The sequence below is a fragment of the Pogoniulus pusillus genome, chromosome 3, assembly GCF_015220805.1.
Source record: "Pogoniulus pusillus isolate bPogPus1 chromosome 3, bPogPus1.pri, whole genome shotgun sequence".
In the NCBI taxonomy this organism is placed as follows: Eukaryota; Metazoa; Chordata; class Aves; order Piciformes; family Lybiidae; genus Pogoniulus; species Pogoniulus pusillus.
In genome coordinates, this window is record NC_087266.1 from 47,351,033 (window position 1) to 47,375,868 (window position 24,836).

General features: G+C 47.5%; 1 long non-coding RNA gene across 2 annotated transcripts in view; it reads right to left on the bottom strand.

Annotated features, from left to right (window-relative positions):
* Nucleotides 1-2,776: 2,776 nt before the first annotated feature.
* LOC135192211 (uncharacterized) overlaps nucleotides 2,777-24,836 on the bottom strand; it is a 97,375-nt gene continuing 75,315 nt past the window's right edge. Inside the window, exon 3 of one of the 2 annotated variants that reach the window (XR_010308931.1) lies at nucleotides 2,777-3,001. This is a non-coding gene — a long non-coding RNA (uncharacterized LOC135192211). Of the gene's footprint in view, nucleotides 3,002-18,850; nucleotides 19,059-24,836 lie in introns of those variants that run through there. The other variant, XR_010308930.1, reaches the window with a different exon arrangement.

Below are 24,836 nucleotides of genomic sequence, written 5' to 3' on the forward strand. Positions count from 1 at the left end.
TGAAGTCCATATCTGGCCCTGTTCCTGACAGGTTTGTGTTCAAATGACAGACACTGCTTACCTGGAGCTCCTGAAGGGCCAACCTGTTGGTCAAGGGTTGGCATAGACTACTTGGGAAGTATAAGTTTTGTCTACAAAGTGGAGAATGAACTTGGCAATAGGTTAACTCATGAGCATGCTTTGTGTGCTGACAACTCCTTGTAGCTAAGACAGGAAGAGCTGAGTTTGATGTTTTTGCTGTTGGCCTGGTTTTAAACTTGAATCTCCTGTGGTTTAGTCTGCAGAGCACCTGTTTGGTTTTAGACCTGGAGATCTGGTTGACAAAACACAGGTGCTGCTTGGCTTGAGTATCCTACCTAATGTGTAGCTGCTTCTTCCAGAAACTAACAATCTCCCAGTAGTTTCAAATCCCATCTGCCACTCATAGAATCATAGAATCAAGCAGGTTGGAAGAGACCTCCAAGATCATCCACTCCAACCTAGCACCCAGCCCTAGCCAGTCAACCAGAGCATGGCACTAAGTGCCTCAGCCAGGCTTTTATTGAACACCTCCAGGGACGGTGACTCCACCACCTCCCTGGGCAGCCCATTCCAATGCCAATCACTCTCTCTGCCAACAACTTCCTCCTAACATCCAGCCTAGACCTCCCCCAGCACAACTTGAGACTGTATCCCCTTGTTCTATTGCTGGTTGCCTGGCAGAAGAGACCAACCCCACCTGGCTACAACCTCCCTTCAGGTAGTTGCAGACAGCAATGAGGTCTGCCCTGAACATGAGAGCAGGAGAGTGGTGAGAGACTGGAATGGGTTGCCCAGGGAGGTGGTTGAGGCCGCATCCCTGGAGGTGTTTGAGGCTGTGGCCAGCCTGATCTAGGGTGGGGTGTCCCTGGCCATGGCAGGGGGGCTGGAGCTGGATGATCCTTGTGGTCCCTTCCATCCATGACTGATTCTATGACTCTAAGGTGACATTCCAGCGCTGGTCTTAGGGTTTCTATACCACGAACAACAAACAGGTCTGTGTTGAATTGAATGCACAAATAAAACCACAAAATGTCACCATGGGAAGAGAAAGAATGGTGAACAGACACTGAGGGGTGAGGTTTTTTTCTTCATGCTTTCATAGTGGGTGAAGAAGCAGACCCTCAGAAGCATTCTTGCTGTAAAAGTGCTGCTGGATGCAGAGGAAGCACTGAATCTGAACCATATGTAGGGCCCCTGCACAATGCAATTCCATTTACAGCTCCATTAATTTTAGTTGCTCTTCTTTCATGCTGTACCCCTTTAATCTCTCTAGGCAAATTACCATCAAAGTCCTACCCAAATTAGCAAAAGGTTGGCTTTATCCTTTCCTGATTTATGTCAGGGAAAAAAGTCCTGATTCAGGCAGGTTAAGAAACTCCATCTAAAACCTCTGCAAGACTTCAAATAGAGCTCAAAATGTTTGGATGTTTGTTTCCATTTCCTGAGGGAAGTTGAACTTATTGATGCTTGCTGTATTTCTGTGTCCCCTTGTTCTGTTGCTGGTTGTCTGGGAGAAGAGACACAATTTGCTCTCTGGCTTTGGGCTGCACTCCTTTCTGTCTAACCTGCTGTCTAACTAATCCTTCTGCTTCCTAACTCCCCTGGCTGATACTCCAAACTCACCTTGGACATAAGGCAAAGTCTGGGGTAAGGTAGAGAGGTGGGAAGAAGGTGGAAGGGTGGTTGAGAGCCCCTCCTGGGGACTTTGGTTTCTGGGAGGGTTGTTGTGTTTCTGTATTGCTTTTTACCTTGTATCCTTCTGTAGAGCTGTGTATGTTGTAAATATCTGCTTGTATCTTGTGCTAAGCTGTAAAGATAAAGCTCCATCCCAATTTCCAGATCATCTGAGTCTAGTCTGGGTGACTTTCTTAAGTGTGGGGGCATGGGTAACACCCAAACCATCACACTTTTTTATCTGCTTGTCATCACACATACTTTGGAGCCTCAGAAAGCTGTATGGAAAAGATGGATCACTTCTGCATGTTCACCTTGCCTCTCCATTGCCCAAGCTGGTTGCTTGCTGGCACAGTCAGCAACCAGCCAGCCTCTGGCAGAGAGGTGATGCCTGAATGCTGCCTGATGCAAAGAACAGCATCTGCCCTGGGGGGGCTGAAAAATGCAAAATGACCTCTGTCTATCCCCTTGAAAACCAGGGTAAGAGGCAGAAGAAAAGCCTTCTATTAAGAAATGGTAAAAAATCAGAGCAGGAGAAGGAATCTGAGCTTGTGCAGAAGTTGGTGGGGTTTATTTCTCCTCTACACATCTCATGTTACAGGCACCATTTGTCAGTAGCTCCAGGCAGCCAGTTTCATTTCACAGAGAAAGAAAAAGGCAACGTTTAGGGAAGACAAAAAGAAAGAGCTGCATGCATGAGCATGCTTTACCAGCGTGCTTCTGACAAAAGGAGTCGATAAAGTACATTTCTTGCTTGGGGGGACCCCAACTCTGCCCCTTTTGCTACTGCAGAGAGAAGACTGAAGATGATGTTTACAAAGCCACAATAAAAACATGCTAATATGGTGGGGGAGGGGTGTGTGTGTGTTTGTGTGTGTCCTTCTGTGCTTCAGACTGTGAGAATCTGCCTGCAAAAACCACTCAGTAGCTTCTATGTGAAGGTTCCCAGATGAGTTCCCCCAATTAACATCGGAAGGGGTTAAGGATGAAACAAAAACCAATCAGATGCAACTCTGGCTTTTAAATCTGCCTATTTAATTTGGTCCTGGATGCCTAAAGCAGACATGTCAGGGTTTGGGGGTTCTTTTTATGTGCTTCTGGGCTTGGATCAGCCAAACACCTCTACTGAAGAAAGCTCTTGTCTGTCTTTCTCACCCTCTCCTCCACATCATAATGTGTTTTTCACTCATCATTTCTCCAGCCCCTCTCTTCAGGAGGTTCTCTGCAGAGAAAAATAATCTCTAATCCCTGTTTGTTGGGCAAGGGATGTGGGAAGGCCTCTTTTTGCTGGAGAAAAGCAGGAAGCCTGTGTGGAAGAAAGCAGTTTGTAGTGATTAGAAAGCAGGCAATGAACAACAAGGCAGAGGCTTTCTGGGCAGTTTCTCTAGGGAGTTGCTACAAGCCACAAACCACTGTGATGTTGTTCCAGATTTAGAATCATAGAATCATCTAGGTTGGAAAGGACCTTTAATATCAAGTCCAGACATCAATTTAATGCTGCCAATTCCACCCCTAAACCATGTCCCTAAGCACCACATCTAGAGTTTCTCCATGCATCAGTGTGTGTGCCTCTGCTTTTGTTAGAGTAAACAATAATCAGGCTCTATTTCCCTTCATCCACTACCTATTTTTAGGGCTTCTCTTTCTATTAACCTGCTGTAGAAGTGCAAGGAGAGTGCAGCCACTGAAGAGTGATGCACTTAGCACCTCAGCCCTGAAGTTACCTGCAGGCAGAAAGTAGTAGCACTGTAAATCCTAGATTTTCATTTCCATGGTGGAAGAAGAAACATTGCTCCACTGAAACCTTGCCCCCTCCTGCCTGTGCTTGCAGTGTAAGGCTAGGGTTGGTAGCTGCAGCCTGTGTGGGGCAAAGCATGCCTGTCTTGATGGGTGATGTGGCTGGCATGACCAGGATAGGGTCCTTCCTCTAAAGTCTTCAAACCCAAATCTTTGGTTTGCTTTAGTTCTTTGCTTCTATTGTAGCTTTTGATAAAACATATGACATTATAGCCAGGAGAGCCTGCCTCTCCCCCTGAGATGCTGCTGAGGGAGTAGACAATAACAACCAGCATTGATTTATTGCTGCAGAGGAGGTAGAGAAAGAGGAATGTAATAAATGCTGAGGAGATGAGAAATGCACTCCTTCCCTCACCCCCTACACATGCACACACACTCACAGGCACTTGTAGCCTGGAGAGGGAGAGGAGGTTAGCAACCATGAACCAGCACATTGCTAAAATTCTGATGAACCAAGAGCCTAAGTAGGTAGGTGGTGGTAGAAATGCTGAGCTTGATGCACAATGATCATCTTCTAAAGCCATACTCAAATTGGTGAGGGGTGCCAAGAGAAGGGCACCCTACCATGTGTAGAAATGCTTTGCAATAAAGACAGAGCTGGCTATTTCCTACACAGAATCAGAACCAACACACTCCAGTCCAAAACAAAACAACCCCCTGTTTTGAAGGAATAAGCCTGAGACAGACCAAGCATGTCAAAGTCAGAAAATGTTCATTTAAAATTGCTTCTGCTACCTGAATTCAGCCCCCATGAGCACCTGCATTATGCAGACACAGTTCTGTACTGCTTGGGCAGACATCATTTTTCCACACAGCTCCTTCCTTTACTATATACAAGTTAGACATACTCTGTGGCTGTGGCAGCATCTCCACAAAAGCCTGGAGTGAGTGAAGAATGGGTCTGTGGGGAAGAGGAAGTGCAAAGTGTGCTGGTTTGGAGCTAGCTAGAGTGTTTTGGTGAGAAGAACTAGATCACAGGCTGCAAAAGGAAAACAGTGGTGATGTCTACTTCACTCATAGGCTTGCTGAGATGTATAAGAAGAAAAGCAAAACGTAGATAAGGGAGTTTCTCTCTCACTTCTGCTGGGGAACTGGCTGAGCTGCATCTTTAACCTCACCCTCTGCTTCTTTTTCTAATCCACTTTGCTTCCTAACCCCCTGGCTGAACCTCCATTCTTCCTTGGCACTGGGGTAAGGTTGAGAGGGGTAGGGGGAAGGTGAAGGGGTGGTTGGGAGCCCCTCCTGAGGACTCAGGTTCCTGGGAGGGCTGTTGTGTTTCTGTATTACCTTTTACCTTGTCTATTGGATAGGGCTGGGTGCTAGGTTGGACTGGATGATCTTGAAGGTCTCTTCCAACCTTGTTGCTTCTATGATTCTATTTCTGTCTATAACTGTATCTACTGTAAATCTCTGCTTGTCTATTGTGCTAAGCTGTAACTAATAAGCTTCATTCATATTTCCAGAGCTGTCTGAGTCTACTCTGGGTGATTTCTAAAGTGTGGGGGAGCAGGGAACACCCAAACCATCACACAAAGTTACCTCCTTAGATCCTATCTCCTTCTTTGTCCCAGAGTGCTGGAAAATGTTGCCCAGCTAAGCTCTTCACAGGTGGGTTTGAATTGTTTCGTTGGGGAGTGGTTTTGTTGGGGATTTTTCACTTTCTAGGTGCCTCAGCTTCCAAGCCCAGCAGCTTGGTTTGCAGAAGTGCTGAGCTCTCCAGCTCAGATGAGTCAGGAAGAACGATGCTTCAGTGATTCACAGCATCACATAATGCAGTAAGTGCTCTGAAAAATCATGGCCCATACAGCTGAAACTGGGCAGCTGCAGTGCTGACTGAGCTGCCCATTTGCCAAATGACAATATCATGATACCTCATTACAAAGAAGCTTTGCTAAAATGAACCAGTTAATGGCTGGCAAGCTCTTGCACTGCAGAAAAACCCTGTGAAGAGAACATTTCCAGGGTCAACCTGCACGTTATCCATCAGGAACAACAAACTGAACAGATGCCTGTAAGCAGAGCCATGTCCTTTTAGCACACAGTATGAGTCTAAAGGACTATGGAGCCATGGAGAAACCCCATATATGTGTGAGCAATTAAAGGGAGTTAAGTAAGGTTGCCTGACATCCCTAGGCAATCTGGCATCCTCATCTGCATGGCTTATCAGCAGGGTAAACAGTGCAGTGCTGAGGTTTGCCAAGGCAGCTCAAAGACCACACCTGAAGGGTAAGAGCTTGCTCTAACAGTGTGTGGGAGGTGAAACACTCTGTCACCAGTGCTTTCACAAGCAAACACTGGCAGCAGCAGACAAGTGAAGTTTAGGAACAGACTCTAGTCCAGGATGCAGAACTTTAAATGGTTGCCCTCACCCTAACTTCCTTCTGCCTCACCCTTCAGGACTTGTCCCACTGTATACTTGCTCCAGTCTCAGCAGTTCAGCTCCATTATGTAAAGTCTGTATTTTTTGAGCTTGTCCTCCCAGGTTTAGTCATGGTACACTGCCTGTGCCAGTTCATCCTGTCCAGGTCCTCCATGACTTTCCCCACAATGGCCACCAATTTGACTAGCCCTCACAGAGCCAAATTCATTGTCTGCTCTGTTTTCCCTTCCCTCACGCAACTACCTTCCCATTCACAGAGCACTGGAGAGTTTCAAGTGGTAAGTCACAATATATTTTACATACAAGCCTGAGTGTTGGCTATGCAGAACAGCTGGAATTAAATTCTCCTTCCCACCCTGTCTGCAATAATTCAGCCCAAGGCAAACACCTGGACAGGAAAACTTTACTCCAAATGGTCACATTTTGGCAGCATTGCAAATGACAGAATAATTAGAAATCTTTATAGAATGCAAAAATGTCAGGGCCACCTGTAAAAACCTTGGACTCTGGAGAGAGCTCTGGACAGGTTGGAGTGCTGGACAAGGGCTAACCACAGGGTCCTCCATCTGGGCAAGACTAACAAAAGGCACCAGCACAGGTTGGAGGCTGCCCTGCTGGAAAGCAGCTCCATAGAGAAAGGCTTTGGAGTCCTGGTGGACAGCAAGTTCTGCATGGGCCAGCAACATAGAATCATAGAATCATTGAATCAACCAGGTTGGAAGAGACCTCCAAGATCATCCAGTCCAACCTAGCACCCAGCCCTATCCAATCAACTAGACCATGGCACTAAGTGCCTCATCCAGTCTTTTCTTGAAGACCCCCAGGGACGGTGCCTCCACCACCTCCCTGGGCAGCCCATTCCAATGCCAATCACTCTCTCTGTGAAGAACTTCTTCCTAATATCCAGCCTATACCTACCCTGGCACAACTTGCCCTTATGGCCAAGAGAACCAAAGGTATCCTGGGGTGCATCAAAAAAAGTGTGGCCAGCAGGTTTAGGGAGGTTCTTCTTCCCCTCTACTCTATCCTAGTGAGACTAGACCTGGAATACTGTGTCAACTTTTGGGCTCCCCAAGAGTGACAGGGACCTGCTGGAGAGAGTCACCGAGGTGACTGGGGGACTTGAGCATCTCCCCTATGTAGAGATACTGAGAGACCTGTGGCTGTTTAGTCTGGAGAAGACTGAGAGGAGATCTCATCAACACCTATAAATACTGAGGGGTGAGCGTCAAGTGGATGGGGCCAATCTCTTCTTGGTGATGCACAGCAGTAAGACAAGGAGCAACTGCTACAAACTGGAACATGAAAGGTTTCACCTCAACATGAGCAGAAACTTCTTTCCAGGGAAGGTGACAGATCACTGGAACAGGCTGCCCAGAGAGGTTGTGGAGTCTCTCCCTGGAGACTTTCAAACAGAGAGGTTGTGGAGTCTCCTTCACTGGAGACTTTCAAAACCCACTTGGGTGCATTCCTGTGTGAACTAACCTAGGTGATCCTGCTTTGGCAAGAGGTTTGAACCCTATGATCTCTGGAGGTCCCTTCCAGCCTCCAATGTTCTGTGATCCTATGAGAGAGCTCTGCTGCCCAGGTGTCCTCAGTCTCAGATGTATGTCCTGGCCATATCTTCAGGCCAGAGCAAGGTGTGCACAAAAAAACCCGTGTAGCACCAAAAGGACAGCTGTCTACAAGCTGCAGTGTGACTTGGTCTGCAGCAGGAACAGGACCTTCCCAATTCTGCTCCCTAAGTTGGGTAGATATGGCCTCCTGGAAGAGATCTATAGTGTGCATCAGAGAGGATAGCAGTGGAGCCACAGATCTCTCATGCCTGTTTCAAAGCAGCCCCATAGACAGACAGGAGATAGTCTCTCATCCCTTCTAAGGACCTGCTGCCCCAGTAGGGGCTCAGGGGTACTTGGTGGTGGTCAACATGCTCGCCACAGCCTTACCTTACTGTATGCATGTTGTGCACTAGTCTCTGAGACCAGTGCCTGTCCACTTCTGACAAGGTGATCACCTCTACCTGCTGTGCCTTCAGCACACTATGCCTAACAGTAACATTAATTGGCAACAAGTGAAGGCTTCCAGCACAATCTCAGCTTTTTCTGCTTGCTCTGGACGTAGGCTCTGGCCTTGAGCAAACTGCTATACCTTTCTGAGAACCAATTTCCTCAGCTAATAAACTCTGTGGTGGGATGCAGTGAAGATCGATATATTAATGTTCATGTAGCATGGGGAGATCCTTGAGGGGAAAGCTCATGGAAAACAGCATTGCTACTTTCATCTCCTCAGACTTAGCACCTAACACATCTGCTCAGGGTGACTCAGTCCCACCGTGGGTATTTCTTGTGCTGTCTGCAAGAACCAGACTTGATCTGCTGGGATTTGAGTGGACATTTTCTTGCAGCATTGAGTAGTGTTGTCCACATTAATTTGCTGCAGCTTCTTCCTCATGATTGTTTGGTATTGGCCACCATCGTGTAACAGACACTGAATTAAATAGATTGATCACCTTCTGTGAGGTTGAATTGAATTTATTGTGTCTGGGACCTTCCATTCATAGATCTGGACAAAGAGTACTGGACAGAGAGCTACCATTTACTCTATCTCTGATCTTGAGGATCATCATCCACAGAGAGAGTGATTGGCATTGGAATGGGCTGCCCAGGGAGGTGCTGGAGTCACCATCCCTGCAGGTGTTCAAGCAAAGCCTGGCTGAGGCACTTAGTGCCATGGTCTAGTTGAGTGGCTAGGGCTGGGTGCTAGGTTGGCCTGGATGATCTTGGAGGTCTCTTCCAACCTGGGTGATTCTATTGCTTACTAGAAAATATAACAGAGTTTCTCTGGTACAGTGAAACACTGAGGGGAAAAAAAGAAGGAGACAGGGATTTATAGCTGCATTTTCCTGCAATGTGTTATAATAGGCAGCATTATTTAATCATGGAAACATGACCTGGCCAGAGCTAACAAGCTTTGCTCAGGTGTGCTTGTAAATTTGATTTCAGTTCCTCTACCTTGTGCAGAAGTTGAATGCAGGCTAATGTGTGTGCTGGAAAAAACAACAAATTGCATTATGGTATGGAACAGGAAGCCCTTTAGTTGTGCAATAAAACAGTACAACCCAATGCATGCACTATTTATATAGCACCAGTCAGAACTGCTTCTCAAAGCTTTACACAAACAATTTGCATTCTACACCAGAGCCAACATGTCAAACCCAATTAAAGAGAAGAAAGCCACTGTAAAAATGAGTTTTCAATATACTTTTAAACAAAGCATGGATTGGATGAGGAGTTCACTAACAATTTGACATTGGTACTATTAACACAGATCTTGGCAGGAAACTGAACCCATGGAATGAGACATTTACCTGTAATGCTGCCTGTATAGAGGCTGTTAGAGTGTGCTCTTGACAAATAAAATGCCTTTGTGTCCTGAAAACCAGACTGAACAGGTCTAGACCTTCCTTTTCACTTGCATTAATAGTTGAAAATTGAAGAAAAGAAGTGAGGAGAAGTTGGGACAGAGGTGAAATGTGTCTCCAGTTCTGGGCTCCTCAATGCAAGAGAGATGTTGAGGTGCTGGAAGGTGTCCAGAGAAGGGCAACAAAGCTGGTGAGGGGCCTGGAACACAAAGCCTATGAGGAGAGGCTGAGGGAGCTGGGGGTGTGCAGCCTGCAGAAGAGGAGGCTCAGGGGGGACCTCATTGCTGTCTACAACTACCTGAAGGGAGGTTTTAGCCTGGTGGGGTTGGTCTCTTCTCCCAGGCAAGCAACAACAGAACAAGGGGACACAGCCTTGAGTTGTGCTGGGGGAAGTCTAGGCTGGATGTTAGGAGGAAGTTGTTGTCAGAGAGAGTGATTGGCATTGGAATGGGCTGCCCAGGGAGGTGGTGGAGGCACCATCCCTGGAGGTGTTCAGGAGAAGACTGGCTGAGGCACTTAGTGCCATGGTCTGGTTGAGTGGCTAGGGCTGGGTGCTAGGTTGGAGTGGATGATCTTGGAGGTCTCTTCCAATCTGGTTGATTCTATGATTCTGTGATTCTCTTTTATGTTGTTCTACAGCATTCAGTCTGTCATGCTTGCTGCATTCTCTGCTATGGTCTCCCACCCACCTGCTGACACATTTCCATTGATCACACATGTATGTTTAAGCACTTCTCCTCCTCCTGCCCTGCAAACTGAAGTATCCAGCACTGCATTAGGTCATATAGCAGAAGGAAGCATGGTTTGGGCCACCTACATACCTCTGCATCAGCTCTGGGGGGCTGAAAGACCCTTTGTGGGTCACCTAGTGGGACAGAGGCCCCTGTTCACGGGGACAGAGGGGTGACTGCTGTTGTGAGGCTTTGCTGGGAGAGTCACAGGCTCCCTGACTCTGCCCTTCTGCCTCGGGAATTAGAATCATAGAATCAACCAGGTTGGAAGACACCTCCAAGATCATCCAGTCCAACCTAGCACCCAGCCCTTAGCCACTCAGCTAGACCATGGCACCAAGTGTCTCAAATTCATCTGCAGTAGGAAGCATGGGGAACAGCCCAGAAAAAAAACCAGTCCCCTGGGAATATGCTGTTTACTACTACTATCAGCTGCAAGGAGAAAGCAAAAAACTTCTCTCAAACACCATCTCAACTTGGTCACAGGCAGATTTACTGCTGCCTCACTGCTGCTTTCAGAAATGGTTTTACAGTCCCAAACTTACTTGAGTTGGATTTGCCATGAAAACTCAAAAGCACACCAAAACAGCAGCCCTGCAAACAGAAATAGTCAGGCTCTTCACCAGCTGGGAGGATGGTGGATAGCACACAAAAATTCAGCCCTGATGGCTTCCTTTTTCCCCCCACTCTCCCTTCTGAACCCTTGTGCTCTGGATGCTGGTTCATTCGGGTTCCTGGGGAATCTGCTTATCTCATAATTGTAGCATACAACTGATCCACCAAAGGAAATTTTGGACACATGCTTCTCAGTGGTTGTTTAATAGCATTCTCCAGCAGTGTTTTGACACTTGCTACTCCTCTTAAAACTGATATCAGAAGCTAGTTGTTCCAGACAGCTGAAGTGAATTAGGCAATACAGGGAGCCATAAGGCAGCCAATGCATCAGTTCCTGCATCGTGCTCACATCTAATTACACAAGAAGTGGTACTTACTGGGCAGAAGACCTTACAGCCAGCTCTGGGGCTCTCCAAGGTGACTCATCTACTCTTACTCTGCTACATATTACTAAGTTTCCCACATATTTCTTCTATCTACATAAGTATCCAGGCTCATCCTCTCTAACCGTGATTTTTTTGGCTGGGGTTGCTAAATTAAAGGCTCCTCTTTGCTTTAGGCTCTTCCTACAGCCAGAGCAGGGGAACACGCACCTGAAGAAGGTGGCTTTGCTCTTTGGTGGGCTGAGTCATTGCCAGTAAGGCTGCTTCCCACCCCAGTTGCTCCATTGACTGGAGAAGGAGCCTCGGGCAGGGCTGGCAAGTTGAAGCTGTGCATGCCCCAGCCAGCCTGCCCCTACCACTGCCAGTGGGCTGAGAGACCTTGCAAGGTGTGAAAGGCTTACCTACCCTCCTCTGGTGTGGCTCCTGCTTAGGTAATTCAACTTAATGAACACATTTACACAGCCAAGCCCTCAGTGACTTAGCTGCCAGCCCCACTCTGAGAAGTCCCATCAGGCCCTAGGGGCTGTCCTCAGGCTTCCCAAGCCACAGTGGCTGCTGTGGCGCTGAAGTACCCTGACAGTGCGGGCAAGTGTGCCCTTGCCCCTGTGCAGCACTGTCTCCAGGTTGTTTTCTCCTGGCAGCCCTCATTTCACCTCACCTTCCATCACTGCACTTCGCCTTTCCACTGTTCCAGGGTTTGTTCCCAGGCGCTAACCACCTCCCTGCTGCCTGTGTCTGCAGCTGCTGCCTCACACATGCTTCCTCCACTGTTCCCTGGGTACAGCCTCTCCCTGGAGCATTGCTCTCCCGCAGAGTTGCTGCTTTTTCCCACCAAGAAGTGTTTCGCTGCCTCTGGGTTTCAGACGAGGCAGCAGACATTCCCCAGACTCCGATTCTCAGAGGTCACATTCTGCAGAGAGCATCCATCGCTCCCAGGAAGTCTCTCCCTCAGTTGTGGGGAAGATGAGGATGGATCACAGAGCTGCAGCACTTGCTTTTGACTCCACTCACAGACCAGTTCTCAGCATGGGAAACAGACTGGAGCAGCTCCAGAGTGTCTCAGTTATCTTCATGGAGTAACAGGTCACCAGGGTCCTGATATATGGAATGACTTTCTCTAAGCCCCATTCTCCTATGCAGTGTCTCTTGGGCAAGACATAGAAATCATCTTCTTTAAATGTCTTTAAAATGAAATCATCATCATCATCATCATAGAATCAACCAGGTTGGAAGAGACCTCCAAGATCATCCAGTCCAACCTAGCACCCAGCCCTAGCCACTCAACTAGACCATGGCACTAAGTGCCTCAGCCAGGCTCTGCTTGAAGACCCCCAGGGATGGTGACTCCACCACCTCCCTGGGCAGCCCATTCCAATGCCAATCACTCTCTCTGTAGCTCAGAAGTGTCTGCTTGTCACCAGAGAGTTAGAAGCAGGGATTAAAGGGATGGTGTTTTGCAGTTGTGCATGCTGCTTTGGAGGAGGCTTATGGTCCCAAAGTGCCACACAGTTTGTGAGGTGACCTGGTGAGTGTGTTAGTCTGCAGAGCATAGGACACTCTCAGTTCAGCTGCAGGAGCATCACAGCCTGGTCCTTTGGGCTTGGGATGCAACAGGCCCTTTCCCACAGCAACACAAAACCAAATTGTTCAGCTTTCACCCCAATCCTTGTCGTTTGTCTGTCATCAAGGCTGGAGCTAGCCAGATGCTGGGTGGACAACTTGTTGTCCACGTAAAGGGTGAGTTTATGGTCTCAGCATTATTTTGCTCTTCTGGTCTGGGCAAGAAACGAAGAGCAGCCTGGAGAGAAATGGGAATTGGACTCTTCATTGTTTCTGAAGGGAGATTAGTTACTGAAGTCACAGAAAAGGAACAGGGGCTTTAAACTTTGAGTGTTGCTCTTTGGACTACAAAGAGCTCTGCATGGCCTATTAATAGATTTGGTCACGGCCCAAGGCAGCTGCAGGCTCATTGAGTGGGACAGTATGTCCTAATGGCATTTACTGGGCTGATTACACCCTCAGCTCTCATTTCCCCCCCTCCACATTACTACTTCATTTCCCTCCTGCTGTTCTGAGTTGCTGATTGATCCAGAGCCGCGGGTGGAGGGAAGAAACGTATTTGTGCTACAGCAGAACTGCTCTACCTTGCCAAGTGCAAGGCATATAACTGAGCAGGGCTGCAAAGAAAAGGCAGGTGTATTCCACAGCTGCTTCCTCTCTGCTGCTGTGCCTCCACAAACAGCCTTTGCTCCTTCGCTGCACATGGGTGGGTTGAGGAGTGGGAAGGAGCAGGTCAAAGCAAGTGTTTGTGTGGCATACCCATGTGGGCCAGCCTGCTCCAGCACCTGCATGCTGACCTCAGGCTGTGACAAGCACGAGAGCCTCAATAAAACCTCCCAAAAGATGACTGCCTCTGCTCTAGCAGGGGCAAAGGATGCGGATTGTGCTAGTTTGAAGCAGGCTAGAACGTTTTGGTGAGAAGAACTAGATCATAGGCTGTGAAAGGAAAACAATGGTGGTGTCTCCTTCCCTCAGAGTCTTGCTGAAGAAGAAAGGAAAACATTATAGAATCATAGAATCATAGAATCAACCAGGTTGGAAGAGACCTCCAAGATCACCCACTCCAACCTAGCACCCAGCCCTAGCCACTCAACTAGACCATGGCACTAAGTGCCTCAGCCAGGCTTTGCTTGAAGACCCCCAGGGACGGTGCCTCCACCACCTCCCTGGGCAGCCCATTCCAATGCCAATCACTCTCTCTGTGAAGAACTTCTTCCTAACATCCAGCCTATACCTACCCTGGCACAACTTGAGACTGTGTCCCCTTGTTCTATTGCTGGTTGCCTGGGAGAAGAGGCCACCCCCCACCTGGCTACAATGTCCCTTCAGGTAGTTGTAGACAGCAATGAGGTCCCCCCTGAGCCTCCTCTTCTCCAGGCTAAACACCCCCAGCACCCTCAACCTCTCCTCATAGGATTTGTGCTCCAGGCCCCTCACCAGCTTCATTGCCCTTCTCTGGACATGTTCCAGCACCTCAACATCTCTCTTGAATTGAGGGGCCCAGAACTGGACACAGCACTCAAGGTGTGGCCTGAGCAGTGCTGAGTACAGGGGCAGAATAACCTCCCTTGTCCTACTGGCCACACTGTTCCCGATGCAGGCCAGGATGCCATTGGCTCTCTTGGCCACCTGGGCACACTGCTGGCTCGTCTTCAGCCTACTATCTACCAGTACACTCTCACCATTTTCACTCTGCCTTGGGCTGCTGACTGACCCAGACATCACTGCCTCTCCTGCATCCCTTGGGAGCTGCCCTTGCAGCCTGCCAGGTATTAGGGAGGGCTTTTGGTTTATGCTTTTCTTTCTTGAATTTAGTCTAATCGCTCTTGGCCATAAAAGTCCTTTAACCACACGAAACAATTCCTCTTCCTTACTGGAGTTCACACCCATCAAATACTTGTAGATAATTATCATGCTTCCTCTAGCCGCTGTTTTGCCAAGAAATACAAGTCTAATCCAACTTCTGCTGGTGTAATGCTGGACATGGAAGGAATAAAGCCTACCTAATGGAGAACAGAAGGCAAGCTACTTCAGCACAAAGCTTTTTAAGAACTCCTCTCTGGCAGATCGTTCACAGCTGGCCTCAAAAGAGGCATTACTAGCCAGAAGGAGGGCAAGTCAAGAGAAGCTGAAAGACGATCTTATTTAGGGCTTTGTCAGTCAAGTTTTAGCAGTTAGGATGATGTGGGACAGATTCAAGCGCTTCTCAAGCTGAGCTCTGTCAAGCTCAGACCACTGTTGAGAGTGGATTAACCATCTGCTAACCACAGAGATGCTCTGCTTGGAAGAGTGCAAGCTGGAGCAGGCCAAAGACATATTAAGGATTGTGTCCATAACTTGTAGTATGAGTGAACACAGGACACTCTTCAGGCTTGTATCCAGACTGCTTTCAGTTGAGTACACACAGCCTCCACCTGGGTTAAGGCACTCATCTCTGCTCTGAGGTGAAGCTCCCTTTGGGCACACTCGCCTCTGTAGTGCTCAGACATTGGCTCTTGGAGCATTGGGTGGAGGACACAGTCTGCCTCCTGTCACTGAATTCCTGTACCTCTAGGACATCATACCATTTTAGTTTCTTGACTGTTTTCTTACTCCACTTTCTTTCTCCCTTCTTCTCTCCCTCCCTCTCTCCCTCTTCTTTCTTTCTTTCTTTCTTTCTTTCTTTCTTTCTTTCTTTCTTTCTTTCTTTCTTTCTTTCTTTCTTTCTTTCTTTCTTTCTTTCTTTCTTTCTTTCTTTCTTCTTTCTTTCTTTCTCCTTTCCTTTCCTTTCCTTTCCTTTCCTTTCCTTTCCTTTCCTTTCCTTTCCTTTCCTTTCCTTTCCTTTCCTTTCCTTTCCTTTCCTTTCCTTTCCTTTCCTTTCCTTTCCTTTCCTTTCCTTTCCTTTCCTTTCCTTTCCTTTCCTTTCCTTTCCTTTCCTTTCCTTTCCTTTCCTTTCCTTTCCTTTCCTTTCCTTTCCTTTCCTTTCCTTTCCTTTCTTCCTTCCTTTTTTCCTTTCTTCCTTTCTCTTTCTTCCTTTCTTCCTTTCTCTTTCTTCCTTTCTTCTCCTTCCTTTCTTTCTTCTCCTTCCTTCCTTTCTTCCTTTCTTTTTCTTCCTTTCTTTTCCTTCCTTCCTTCCTTCCTTCCTTCCTTCCTTCCTTCCTTCCTTCCTTCCTTCCTTCCTTCCTTCCTTCCTTCCTTCCTTCCTTTTCATTTAAACTTCCAACCCCTACACTGTTTAAAATGCATTTTAAATGTTTGGTCAGTGAATATTTGGGATTCATTTTTGCCCTAGTAGGAAGAGCACAGAAGTGGCAGGACTAACTGGTTCCAGGAGAGTTTGAAGCAGCATTGGAGAATTCCTTTTCACCAGGCTGCAGCAAGGTTTTTGGCCACGTGCATCAGCGCTCTGGCGTTTCTTGCTAGGAAAATTTAGTCAACCAGAGTTGTCATGCTTGAGATCTCCCACCCACTGAGGTCCATGGTCACCATCGCAGCCTAGGTGCATATATATCCCCTTCCCACATAGTGTACCTTTTGTCCTTTGCCAGTATACAGCAGAAACCAGTGTGGTACTGCTCTATGCAATGCCCTTTCTGCACAGATACAGCAGTCACTTTCCTGCACCACTCATGGGCCATCTGTTCTGCTGGCAGCAGCCTAGCCCTGTAGAGCTACTACAATCTCCAGCAGCAATAGATTTGTTCTCTGGTCTTCTAGACAGCACCATGAACATCAGTGCTCCCAGCAGCAAAGCAGAGAGCATGAATTAGCCAAATAGCTTCCTTGCAGTGTCTTTCAGACACAGTTGAGCATGACTTATGGACATAAAGTCATGTATTCAGGGTGCACATACTGCTGGTTTAGTGCTGGAGGGCTTTGCAGGGCAGCCAGTCTTGCTGTATCATCCTGTAGTGTCTACTGGAAGAAATGCCTAGAGTGAATTATTTCAGAGGAAACTAGTTTGATTTTCCCAAAGAAGATCCCAGGACAACCACCAATAATGAAGATTGAATGACTGAAGGGACCTTGACCAAGGGCAGTAGCAAAGACCTTCCTTTCCAAAACCATTACAAGTTGCTCTTGAGAGGTACCTGAAAATAAGAATGCATTCAAGTACTGGCTTCTGGGACATGCTGCTGGTGTTTGCAGCCTCTTTTCATTTGCCACTTTGATATTCAAACCAAGCACAATGAGCTTCTCCAAGTAAAGAGAAATTCACTTCAGTGTGCCCAGGGCAGCTCTTCGTGCAAGATTCAACTTCTGTTTCTTCTGGAGGGGTCGGTTGTTGATGTCCATACCTTGTGGTGGCTCTTCAGACATACTGCATGGACTCTTGCACAAAGGGACCCTAACCTCAATAACTGAGCTTAACAAGTAAGATTCCCTTGAATCACACAGAAGTCCTCCCTCATATCCATCTTGTACAGAGAGGGCCAAAGATACTTGAACAGAGCTGAAGTGACATAACCAAGTCTCCCCAGTAGCCTTCACCTCACCAGCTACTGACTGCAGCCAGTGATATTAGTTAGGCTTGGGGAAGCACAGGTGTGACACTAGAGTTGTGCTGAGTGGTCCTCATGTCTCCTGTGGGGCTGGCCCTTTATATCCACCACATTTCTTTCCTTGGCAGGTTTTGGCTGTTCTGTCCCCTAAAGCCATCCCTTGGCCTTGACTTGCTTCAGTTCTTATAAATCCCAGCTGATTATTACACATGACTTCATATTTGTCTCAAATGGTTCCATATTCCTCTGGATACTCTTTTCCCTCCATGCTCCTTAATAGTTTCCCCAAACATTTTCCTGACTTGTATTTTTGGGACATGACTGTGTTAGGAAGAAAGTGGAATAGTTTGCTCTGACTGCAGATGTGCTGGCTTGTCCACAACTAATTTTGGTAGGAGTCTGCCAACATGAGATGTCAGAGCCAGCACTTTTCATGCTGTCTGCTGCTTTTTCTCCAGACTGTCATTTTTCTGGTGTGCTGGATGTGTTCACCCTGCCCAGAGGGCAAACACAGGTTTGCAGCAGGGAGTGGAAAGGGAAGGTGCCATCCTGCACTGCACCACTTCTCCTCCTGAAGAGCCACTGAATAGTCTCTTTTTTTCACTTGTTTTTATTCAGACTAACGCAGTGGGAAACTTTTGAGGCTCTCAGCTTGTTTGTAACCACATTGTACATGCTGTAGAGCTCCTAATAACGTAAATGCATTAGGCTTAAATGATAAAAGCAGAAAATAACATCATAAGGCAGAAACAAAGAGCCAGACTATTATGGGTTAGTTCTATATTTAGCACCGTGGACTCCAAAGCACTACAGAATCATGGAAATTAAAACCAGACCAGAACATTGACTCCATACAAGCACAAAAGGTAATGCAGAAGGCAGAGCAAAACTGGTTTCCTCTCTTCCAGAATCCCTCAAACACAGATAGAGGCTAGAGTGGGGGTGAAGGGGACAGTAAGCAGTAAGTTCAAACTGAAGGTAGACCTCGGGAGGCAAAGAGAGATCAAAGATGATCTGTTTAGTTGTGTGTGCAGGGAGGCACAACTAGGACAAAGCACCCTTGCTTACTACTCTGGCTTCTAGGCACACAGTGAGTAAATAATGTGGTATTAATAACTCACAATAACCAGTCTGTTATCATCTACTTGCATCAAACAATGCTGAGGAAGGAACTGTGCAAATTGAAAACACAATATTCTTTAATTACAATAATAGTGTCAGGACACTCTGCCTCTCTTACATAATGTAACAGCCAAGGTAATATAAGAAACTCATAATGTGATCAAGTCCCTTGTGGGACGTATTCTCCAGATGCTCCTGGGCAAAATACTTGTAGCAACAAACTGATCCCTTGTGTACTTTGATAAGACATGTAGAACACCAGCCTGCAGGCAGGTTCAGGGGGCTCTATCAAGCCCAGCTCCTCCACCTTGGTCAGGCTCAGGACACAGTTGTGTGACACAGAGGTGGGATTTTGGGAACATCCCATCACTCTTGCCTGCAGTGACAAGCTTTCCTTCTGTATCTGTTCACTAACTAGATAGATGGAGAAATTCAATTTCTCCAGTGGCTCAGATGCTTCTCCACCTCATAAGTCCTTGATGCACCTCCAGAAGGTTTACCTCTCCACTCATCTCAAACACTCTTGCCAGTTTCTCCAGTGGCTCAGATGCTTCTCCACCTCATAAGTCCTTGATGCACCTCCAGAAGGTTTACCTCTCCACTCATCTCAAACACTCTTGCCAGTTTCTCCAGTGGCTCAGACGTTTCTCCACCTCATAAGTCCTTGATGCATCTCCAGAAGGTTTACCTCTCCACTCATCTCAAACACTCTTGCCAGTTTCTCCAGTGGCTCAGATGTTTCTCCACCTCATAAGTCCTTGATGCACCTCCAGAAGGTTTACCTCTCCACTCATCTCAAACACTCTTGCCCAGGATGCTTCTCCCTCTGTTGCTGCAGGTGCTTTAGATCAGATGTCTCCATTGAACAGAACCCTTGCAGTGGTATTGACATAGCAGAATGATGTCCAGGTTAATGAAAGCAGCAAAAATTGAACACTTTTTTAAGGGTTTGAATGATTAAATTGGACTCAGATAACATGCAGAAAAGAAGCCAACTCATGGAGGCTGCAAGAATGTCCTGAGCTGCATTTTTGATACTTTCTCTAAGAAGAATAAATTCCTCCTATCAGTTATGAGCCTTATTCCTCTGCCTGACTCTAGTGACAATCCCTTCATCAAGTACAATCCTCTCCCTCCCCACTCCTCTGCTAGAAGTTCAACCCAATAACAACCACCTCAGAGTGCTGAAGTTATGGTTGTGCATAGGGAAATACCTGAACTTGAACAAGAAATCTTATTTACTGAGAGTAATTAATATCTGCACATACAGAGGAAGAAGTTACATTCATATACCCTTGGGATGCAGACAGACATCTAAGGAAATAACAGTGGCATCTGCTAATGGTTTAGGGCCACGGGCTGAAAATTGCTCATCTGCACAGCTTGAGATTAATTTCTTGGCAGAGAGAATTGAAAAGGATGGTTGTGGCCACATCTAACTTGCCCCATATATATATAGATACATAGATTGACATGGATACAGATAAAATCACAACTTATTGAAGCAAAACCAAAAGTGAATCATAATCCTATCGACTGACACACTCCTAACACTGTGCCTGGCAGTACAAGGGAGTCAGCATTGATGACCTTTCCCTGAGTGGCACATACTTTCTTCAGCTTGCAGGTGCATGTGCTAAAAGGCAGCTGTTTAGACTGTAACCACTAATTTTTTTTCTCATGTGAAATAGCAATGCTCCCAACAGCTCCTTCATTCTTCACCTTGCACCCACTGCATCCTCCTTGCTACTGCCTGACATCCCTCCAGAAGCCACAACCTGACGGAGATCCCCTTGAGCTCACCTCTGCTGAAGCAGTGACTTGACAACGCTGAAAGGTGTGGGGTAACCTTCCCTAGCATGGTGCCTGATGCTAATCACTCAGGCTGTGTGGTCTCATGAAACACAGGTCCACAGCAGCAGGACAAGAAGATTTTTCTTAGGCTCTCACCTTTTCACCCCTCATTCTTCAGGTTTTTTTCTTCATTATCAGCTTTATTAGCACCAGGACCAGACTGGGGAATTGATCCAGATTAAAAAAAATAAAGGGAGGGGGGAGGGGTTTGACAGATGTTTCTTTAAGCCAGATCAGGTCCTCAGTTCAGTTCAGTGTCACACAAAAGGTGGCAGTGAGCTGGGGGACCACAGTGCCCATCCCTTGCACGGGAGAGAGATGTTACGGGTCAGGAACACCTTGGATCAGCATGGATACTGAAGGCTTTATCTCAATGGAGCAACATCATGGATTCAGAGACAGGAGTGAGAGGCATGATTTCCTAGAGGTGCCTTCAGCTCCCATTAATTAGTTTTAAGCAATGTTGTCTGAAACAGCTGATTTAAAGCAACCTTGAAGACAAATACAAAGATTTCCTATTCTGCATCCTTAGGATGCACTTTGTCGTCTTCTGATGCAGGCAGTCAATGCCAATGCCTGTTGTTGGTTTTCCATTGAGGCTAAGGTTCAGTGATTAACAGAAAGCATGAGTTTATTCCTTATTACAAAAGCCACTGTCAGAAATACCAGATACATTACAGGTAAGTTGGCTGCAGCCATTTTTTCTCCAACCTCATTCCTTTTGTGGACAAAAGCCCTCCACTGGTTGCCAGCATTGCACCTCAGAGTAACAACTGGAGCACCAGTGTGGTTAGATCATTGTTCTCCAGCTTATTGCAGTGATACAGCCACTTACATGCTAACTTGGAAGAGGTGTGCACAGCTAGCTTAGTTAAGATTGGTACAGATAGGCTTAGGGCTATGGGTGAGGTACAGATAGGTTAAGGTTATATAAACAACCTGCAAGGTCAGCCTCCTGCGGCCAGCAGACTCTGCCTCCTCGCAGCTGGGCTATTGAGGATAAAAATATTCAATGTATATGAATAAATAACAGTGATTGTTTAGAAACTCTCCTATCATTGCCCTCATGGCCCTATTCAGGTCTTTGCTTGAGTAGGGGAGATCCCAGCTAGCTTAGAGTTTCTGGGGGCTTAGTGAAGAGATTTCTGTGCAAAGCTGAATCACAGCTTTTTGTATTTAACCTAAAACCAAAGGATAAAATCCCACTCAGATCTCTAGGCAGCGGATTGATGACAGAGTGTGTTCTGCCCTGACCCAAACAGGGCTCAGCAGCTCTGCTAATGGTGCTGGCCAACAGCACTGTCCCTCATTAAGTCTTGCTAATTATATTAGCCGTCTCTCATCTGTTGCATGGGTACCAGCCAGGAAAGGGATAGTGACAGAAGTGATTCCTAAGAAGCAGGACTCTGTAAACACACTGGCACATGTAATCCTACCTTGCCAAAAGGAGCAGACTAAGGGACATCTGGGATCCTTTTCTCTCATTTTGTAATCCTGGCCAGATTCTCTCAGCCAGCTAATGGAGATTGCAGCAGAAGCTGCTGCAAATTTGGAATCCAAACTCAAGCCAAAGCCCCTCGCTAAGCTGTCTGTGCACTGGAGCAGGAGCCTGCCCGTGCCGGGTAGACAGGGTGGAGCACAGCTGCCCCAGGAATGCTTGGCATAGACATCTCCTGGGGTACTGAGAGCATCCTTCTCCTCGTGCTGTTGCAGTCTTTGCATCTATCCTTTCTGAGACTGGGGCCCAGGGCAGGAATGCAGTGATGCCTGCCAGTGTGGTTATTTTGAAGCCTATCTGGCAACACAAGATCAACTACATGGTGATGGAGACTGGCTGAGCAGTGCTTCCTCTGAGCCAGCAGCAACCCTGGGCTGAGCAGTGCTTCCTCTGAGCTAGCAGCAATCCTGGGCTGAGCAGTGCTTCCTCTGAGCCAGCTGCAGCCCTGGCCTTCCAGGGCACCCATGTAAGCAAGCTTGCTCACTGTGCTACGTGACCGACCAGAGCCCTGATGTGATTCTCTGCCTCCCCCATGCCATGGCTCAACAAGAGGATTAAGAATCTCTGTCTGTCCCCATGTTGTCAGAAAATGGAACAGTTAATGGAAGGAGAGAGAAAAATTGCCCTACCTCATAAGCTTATAACACATGAGCTGAAAATCTCTCTAAGGATGTTGCACCAAGTTCCTGCCATGGCCCAAGCAGAGAGAGGAGAGGTGTTTCACCACCCAGGCAGGAGCATCTAATAATGGAATGACAAATGAGTTGACCTGGCTGAGAACTGCAGTTTGAGCTCAGGATTGCCAGCAGAGAGAGGCACCTGTTTGAGCAGTGGTAGCTATCCATGCCTTTTTAGGTCAATACTGCCCAAGCCACACTCATCCCACCTGCGTTTCACTGAAGGCTCATTCAGTAGCTTTCCCTTGCTGAGAGCTGCTTCAGGCCACAGTGCCTTGGGAGTCTGCACAGGAGTCCCACAGCACATGGAGCAGCCAGCAGAAATCTGCTTGCTGTGCCACTACCCCAGCATACACAAGTCACGTCCACAACTGCTGTATCACTCCATTAGTGCACTGGCACCGTGCCCAGGTGAGTAATGTCTGCTGGAGCTTATGAGCACTGCACCCACAGTCTCAGACACACCTGCAGCAAGCTCAGGTGTCCTTGTGTGACTGGGCAGGGTGGTAAGAAATGAGTGTCTGGGTCAAGAAGTCTGGCTCTTGAAGTGTGCCAAGTTATCTGGTGGCTTTTGTCTGCAGTTTCCCAGACTGTAAGAGCACCCAGAGCTATAGATGCCCTTATGATGGCCCTAGCAAAGGTTTCCTGCTGCAAGATAGCATGAACAAGGGCTTGGTTCAGCCATAGGCACAGGTCCCCCTTGGATCCAGTCACATCTTCTGTCCCTCTTAAAAACTCAGGAGTATCTCTGACTGCGTTTAGTGCCATCAGCATTTAGAAATGCTGATAAACTCCAGTGAGGTCCAGTCTGGTTCCATGGCATGTAACAGCACTGAGAACCTGCAGTGCAAAGCTAAAAATCCCTGCCTAAATTCACAACACTCCTAATAGGGTTGACATCAGCCTCTACACATTTTTTTCTCCTTAAAAGGAAAATAAAAAGTGGGAGAAGACAACAGCTCCTTGACCCAGCAGTTAATCATCACTTTACAGGTTAAGGTACCCAGGGCCAGCACATGTACCTTATCTAGCAGGTGTGTGAACCAACCTCCTGACAGGTATGCAGCCACTGAGCTTTGCCCTGCTGCATTAGCATGTTTGTCCCATGCAAGGTGCTGGTGTTGATGTGCATTTGAGGATCTTTGTCTGTGGGGCTGTTTGACTGGAGGTGGTGCACTGGGTCTTGCAGGGCTTTTGTTCAGAGATGGTTAACAGCTAAATTCTTAATGAGGATGAGTAGGCTGCATGAGATGGTGTCGAGCCCTGTTTCCTTGCAGAGGTGGTCCCAGTCAGGATGGCACTTTGCAGGCCTCATGGAAGGAAAACAGCCTTTAACAGCTGCAGGTTTAGAGCTGTTGTGTAAAGGTTCTTGTGTTTGCTCCCAGACTACCACAGCAGGCAGCTCTTAGTGGGGTACATTTCTTCTGAAAGGAATTTCTGCACAAGCTCTGCCTAATCTGCTTTGGAAATACAAGCTAGGAGCAAGTGAGCCAGGTGGGGGTTAACCAACAAGTGCTGCAAAGGATGAGAAATAGGAGAGCACGAATTGCTCTTGGCATTTCTATGGCACACAGGGTCCTGAGGAGTATGTGGTTGTATGTGGATGTAGCATGAGACAGCTGCCAGCTGTGCTGCCTAAAGAACATATCCTTGGGCAGGAGAAGAAGGCAGGCAGGGAACAGCATGTGAAAAAATGTCTCTGCTGCCTGTGGAAAAGTGAGCAAGGTTGTGAGGCAGGAGGGAGGGAGCTCTGAGCCACCTCTGCCAGCCAGCGTTGCATCTCCACTGCTGCTCCCAGTGTCTTCTCATCCCAGCAGCAGGGCCGTAGCTAGGGTCAATCCCCTGCCTCCTCCAGAGCTCAGCCTTAGCTCTGAAAATGGTGCCTTGACCCGGGATCTTTGCAGATTGATTAGCTTAGAATCATATAATAGAATCATAGAATCAAGCAGGTTGGAAGAGACCTCCAGGATCATCCACTCCAACCTAGCACCCAGCCCTAGCCACTCAACCAGACCATGGCACTAAGTGCCTCAGCCAGGCTTCTCTTGAACACCTCCAGGGACGGTGACTCCACCACCTCCCTGGGCAGCCCATTCCAATGCCAATCACTCTCTCTGCCAACAACTTCCTCCTAACATCCAGCCTAGACTTCCCCTGGCACAACTTGAGACTGTGTCCCCTTGTTCTATTGCTGGTTGCCTGGCAGAAGAGATCAACCCCACCTGGCTACAGCCTCCCTTCAGGTAGTTGTAGACAGCAATGAGGTCCCCCCTGAGCCTCCTCTTCTGCAGGCTGCACACCCCCAGCTCCCTCAGCCTCTCCTCACAGGGTTTGTGTTCCAGGCCCTTCACCAGCTTTGTCACTCTTCTCTGGACACCTTCCAGCACCACACAGATGAGACTCCCCTTGAGCCTTCTCTCTTCCAGGAGGAACAGTCCCAGTGCTCTCAGCCTTTCCTCATGTCAAAGATATTCCTATCTGCTTCATGACCCTTTGCTGGATTCACTCCATTATGTACATGCCTTGTCTTGTACTGGGCAGCCCAGGACTGTCCTCGGCATTGCAGATGTGCCTCCCTCAACTGCTGGTGACTCTCTGCCTAGTGCAATGAGATTGGTCATG